Here is a 6,000-nt window from a genome sequence, read left to right on the forward strand (position 1 = left end):
GAGCAAGCACAGTACTGAGTGTTGGGGGACCTGAGTCCGAGTCCTGACTCTGACATTAACCAGTTCTGTGACTTTCTACTAATTACGTCATTCTACAAATACTGGTGCCCACTAGGTGCTGAGCCTGGGAGTACAATGGTGACAAGATCCCTGCCTTTGGAGTGTTCTCAGTCTAGTGAGAAATAAACAAGTAAATCCTGTACAGAGGGAGAGGGGTCCATGATGGAAGAACAGGTGGCCTTTTTTTTTTTTGAGACGGAATTTTGCTCTTGTTGCCCAGGCTGGAGTGCAATGGTGCAATCTCGACTCACCACAACCTCTGCCTCCCGGGATCAAGTGATTCTCTTGCCTCAGCCTCCCAAGTAGCTGGGATTACAGGCATGCACTACCACACCTGGCTAATTTTGTATTTTTAGTAGAGACAGGGTTTCTCCATGTTGGTCAGGCTGGTCTCAAACTCCCAGCCTCAGGTGACCTGCCCATCTTGGCCTCCCAAAGTGCTGGGATTACAGGCATGAAATACCTGGCCTGGCTCAGATTGCCTTTAAAATATGTATCCCAGATGGGAGGAGGCTGGTCAGGGGCAGGTTCCTAAAGCAAGGGCTTTTTAAGTTGAGACCCAAAGGAAAAGTGGCAGTTGGCCAGCTGAATCAACATTTCTTCATAAGAATTATGCAGATGAGCCTAATACTTCTTTTGAGGCCTAATCTAGCTAGACTCCTGTAATTTTTTCCAGGTATCCCCAACACCCAGTGTACTGCAAGTCACCTAAAAGGCATTCCATAGATGTTTATGGACTGAAAGAATGGATGTGCCATGGAATCCGAAGATGAAACAAAAAGGACCTACATATGATTGGGCCCACTCCATTACCTGGCCACGGTCGGGGGAATCACCTGCAACCCCCTGGACCTTCTCACTCCCACTGCAGCTTCCTCTGAGTACAATCTGAATCCCCATCTAGGCGGTGAGCCATGGGTGACCAAAGAACACAGCAGGCAGGCAAGGAAGACCCAGAGCCAGAACAGCATGTGACAAGGAAATGATCTAAGCTGCTGAAACTCAGCTCTCAAATTCCTTAAAGGAGAGCTGGTTGGTGGGAGAGCGAGAGTGCCCGACAGGGAATCTGTGTTGGTCAGGGACTCTGCCACCAGCGGTCTTGGGGACTTCCTAGGTCATGTGGTTGGATGTGTGGATGTGCTGGGATGTCTGGCTGAGATAAGCTACTCTCAATCCTGCCTGCCCCACTGTTGACTCCTGGGAGGGAGAGGCCTACCCCTACCCCAAGTCCCGTGGCTGATCCATGTCTGAGGGTTGAGGGCAGGTAAGGCAGATCTCAGATATGGCTCATGGGGGAAAGCTATTTATTGGATCTACTATGTGCTGTGCTGGGAAAACAAGTGGGAATGAATGTGTGTCTCTGTCCTTACACACTTCACAATCTGTGTGTGTGTCTGTCGGCGGGGGGTGGGTCCTGACTTGTAAAAGGGGATTTGAAAGCAGCTCAGAATGTGGACTGCTGTGATGTGTCCTGCTGGGAGCAGGGTGCAGGCAGCAGCACAGGTGAGAGGCACCAAGGCTGTATGCTTTGGGGGTCAGGTGAGGGTTGGGGGCACATAAGGCAGATCTCAGATACCTCTAAGATGAGTCTTGTGGAGTGACTAATATTGGCTGTCTGCTCTCAGGGAGTTTACAGTTTAGTAAGGGAAATAAGATAAACAGATAATTTACAATATAATCCAAGGCAGAAAGTGGTAAGACCCTCAAGAGAGGTGTGAAGTGCCCGTAGGGTCAAATGGATGGGCTTTCCTCTGGCTCAGAGGCTAGAAGGGGAGCCTCACAGTTGAGCCTTGAAGGGTGGGTGGGATTTGGCTAAACTATGAGGAAAGGCCTTGGAGATGGGATGGGAGTGGGGTGAGGGAAGGAGAGACTGAAAATACCATGGGGCTGGTAACTGATGATGATGGTGGGGTGTAACTGATGAGCCATAGGGGGCTTTCCGGGCCCAGAGCATCTTCTCCCTTGGAATTATCTTAGTATGATCTGAGCACCTCTTTTCTCTGGGAAAAGGGCTGCTGCAGGCTGGAGGGCTCAGCTCACCACCCACTTCCAGCCCAAGACCTCAACCATCATATTCCCTTTCTCTAGAGCCCTGAGGCCGAATTACAGCCTGTAGAGTCATTCCCCACCTTCCCACCAAGAGAGGGATGCAAATCCTGCGTCTCTGGCAAATTGGGACGCCTAGCTCAAAGCTGCCCTCTTCTGACCAAACTAAGCCTAGCATGTTTTATGGGTTACCCAAAGCTGTGACCAAAGCAGAAGTCGGCTTAGGCAATTTGTTCCTCCAGTGAGCCATTCATTTGTTCATTCATTTATTCATACACTCATCCAACAAATAGGGACTGAGCAATTGCAATAGCAGGTATAATAATATCTAACATTTATTTATTTATTTGAGATGGAGTTTTGCTCTTGTTGCCCAGGCTGGAGTGCAATGGCACAATCTCGGCTCACTACAACCTACGCCTCCCAGTTTAGTTCAAGTGATTCTCTTGCCTCAGCCTCCCGAGTAGCTGGGATTACGGGTGTACGCCACCATGCTCGGCTAATTTTGTATTTTTAGTAGAGACTTGATTTCACCATGTTGGTCAGGCCAGTCTGGAACTCCTGACTACAAGTGATCCACCCACCTCAGCCTTGCAAAGTGCTGGGATTATAGGTGTGAGCCACTGTGCCCGGCCAATATCTAACATTTATTAAGCCAGCCCTCGTTCTAAATTCTAAATTCTAGTACATCTTGCCTGGAGTTTCTCCAGCAAGATGTACTAGAATTTAGAATTCACTGAAAACAGCCCTCAACTCTCAATTACCCTGAGAAATGGAATGTTACTCACAGGCCAGGTCTGGGAGGGAATGTGACTGAAGGACAGGCTAGCTCTTCTCCCCAAGCCAAAGAGCTTGCCCTGTCTCCCACCTGGAATGGGAGGGAGAGCACAGGCAGAGGGACAGGAGGCAGGAATGCAGGGGTCTAGTTTCACTTCCACCACCAAAGCAACCCATGCCACGCCGTGGCCAAGGACTTTCTCTTTTAGAGGTGGTTCCTTATCTGTAAAAGGGGATTTGGATAAACCGACTCTGAGTTTCATTTCAAATCTGCTGTAACTTCTCTGCAATATCTAAGTAGGGACAAATTAGAAATCTCAGCCACTGGCGTTCTTTTGTCACCTGGTAACTGATTCCCTCAGTACCGGACACTGGGGAGCCCCATTCCATCTCCCATGCCCAGGCTGGCATGATGTTTTCGGCTCGAGTCTGGCAACCTGGGCTTCAGGCTCTGCTCTTCCATGAACCGTGTCTATAACTCAAGTCTCCACCACTTCATGTATGAATAAGAATTATTCTTTTATGCAGCTAACATACTGTGTGCCAACTACTCTTCCTTAGACTTCCTGTATTAATGAAGTCAATCCTTTCTACAACTCTCTGAAGTAGGTACTAGCAATGATATCCCCACTGCAGACGAGGAAAGTCAGACACAGAGCAATTAAGGAACAAACTACACAGGGTCACAGAGCTGTCAAGTGTTGTAGCAGATTGGACCCCAGGCAATCTGGCTTCAGAAACAGCACACTTAACCATCGTACTTTGGCTTGGAGAGGATTCCTGACTTGCCCAGAGTCTCCAGTAGACTAAGCTGTTTTGCATCGTAGTTTACTCATCTGAAATGACCACCTCCTGGGCTTGCTGTGGGATGAAATGAGAAGTGAGGTCGTCAGATTGATAGTTTCCTATCAGTCTGCTTGAGGCTTTGCTGGGCTTTGGTCCTCCCAAGTCTCCTCCCCCAATTTTGGCAAAGACCCAAGAGTATGTGTGGGCCTATGACAGCAAGGGGCTTATCAGACTGTCCGGAGCTCCAGCTCATCTGATTTGGGACAGAGGACAGTTAGGATAAACTCAGAACTCGGAAATGGTCATTGAAACTGCCCAAGGCTGGAGCTTTGTGTTAAGGGAGGGAGGGAGGTTTTAACACCTGAAGGAAGCTGTTCTGAGAGCTGGGAGGTGGAGTGGGTGGATATATGCGTAGGTCTAGAACTTCTAGCCAGTGTTTTGGAAAGGGTCTCCTTACCCCGTTGTTAGTGGCAAAATCAGAGATCCTTCTCTTTTTCTACCCCTCACTCCTGTGTCCTTTTCCCAGTCTCTGAGGATGTGTCACTTCCATTGCTGTGGAGTCGGGAAGTGTGGGTGCTGGGGAGTGGAGAGGGGAAACTATGCTGACGACTGCGGGGAGGTTTTCATGGGATTCCTCCACAAGGCCCCCAGAATCTTCAAGTACGTTCTATTAACTAACTCTGTTGGGTTGTAGTCACCTGGGATCCTTTGTGCGTAAAGGACAAGTAAAGAAAAATAACCCCCATCTTTACATGTGTCCACCCATTTACACTCACTATTTTATTGATTCTTCACTGACCCTGTGAAGTTGGGGCTTCTGCTTAGATGTTGGGGTACAAAGGCTGTTGATAGAGATGTGGCAGGAGGAACAACGAGCCTGGGAGTGGAAGTCAGAGGATGGGGTGCTCCACCCAACTCTGCTGCTTGCTGGCCACACGACCTGGGACAGGTGACTCAGTCTCCTGCCCTCAGTCCCTAATTGTTCAAAGGAAACCCTAAACTCGAAGATACTTTGTAAGCTGTTAAAGGCTCCCCAGCAGGTGGGGGTTTATGGCAGTGGATACTAGGTCACTTCACACTCCATTTAAATGCTGCTCCCTCTGCCGGGGCCCTGCCTCCACTCGGAATGAGCAGGCAAGGCACGGCATGGGAAGTGTGCCCAGGAGGGAGGTGGGAGAAAGGTCTGCCCATTGCCACCCCCCTGCCCCGTGCCTGGCTCCCACTGGCAACCTGAGCCCTTGGCCTCCCAAGCCGATCCTGGAATGTAAACCCCAAGCAAAGCACATTCTTTAGCTGGGTCACCAGCTCCTGGCCCTTGGTAAGGAAAGGCAGGAGCCAGCATTTCTCTTGGCCCCGAATAACACTAGCACAATCTGGTACTGAGGGACTATTATAACAAGGCTGGGTTAATCAGCTGGTTGTCACCCACAGCTCATAAAAAGCTCAGGTCTGATCTAGCACTCCTGCGAGCGCCCACAGTCAAGAGGAGAGGGAACTCAATCTCTAATCAGAGGGAGCTAAAGTATTGCTTATTTCCTAGATCTGGTTCCTTGTGTCAGTTGCAGGCCATAGAGGACCTCAAAGGGAAAAGGAGAATCCTAAAGATTCCCTCAAAGCTGGTGCTGCCTCTGGGCCCTTTGATTTCTGACTTTGATTCAACTCATTTGTTTGTTACATGTTTAGATATCGCATGCCAGGCACTCTGTGTGGAGTCCTGGGCCTATGAGAGTTAATAACATCATTACAGTCCTGAGAACTACCCTAAAAGTTTTGTGTGCATGGGGGTGAGGTGGGGTGGGGAGACAGTGGCTTGCATTCACCAGGTACAGCATGGAGGGAGCATTCAGGGAGCACTGGGCAGAGGTAAGAAGGGGAGGCGGGAAGGATGGGACTTCATGAAGAGCCTTAGAAGGAGGCAGCTTCAGCTCCACAAGGATGTGGTTGGATCTGTAGACAAGAACAGAGGCAGTCTGGCAGCCATGTGCAGGGGGTCTGGTGGGGAGCCTGAAGGTAGGGGAAGTGGAGTCAGGAGGCTACTGAAACTGTCCTCATGAGGGCTGGTGAGGGTCTGGACTTAGCTAGTGGCTATGTGAGGGAGAGAATAGTGAAGATGAGGAGGTCACCTGCCACCCAGGGTCGAGCGGGCTGCCCTGAGGCACTGGGAGCGAAGATCTGGGGTGGAGTAAGATGCAGCTGGAAGGGAAGCTCCAGTCCAGTCTCCTTCTACAGATGACACCATCAGATCTGGAACGGGGGAGCCTGGGAAAGGGATTTGTAAATTACTATTCCCTTATCAATATTTGATTTCGAGACTATGAATTGCTAGGCTGT

The sequence above is a fragment of the Aotus nancymaae genome, unplaced genomic scaffold (genome assembly GCF_030222135.1).
Source record: "Aotus nancymaae isolate 86718 unplaced genomic scaffold, 86718_ANA_hifiasm-v0.15.2.pri h1tg000039l, whole genome shotgun sequence".
NCBI classification, from domain to species: domain Eukaryota; kingdom Metazoa; phylum Chordata; class Mammalia; order Primates; family Aotidae; genus Aotus; species Aotus nancymaae.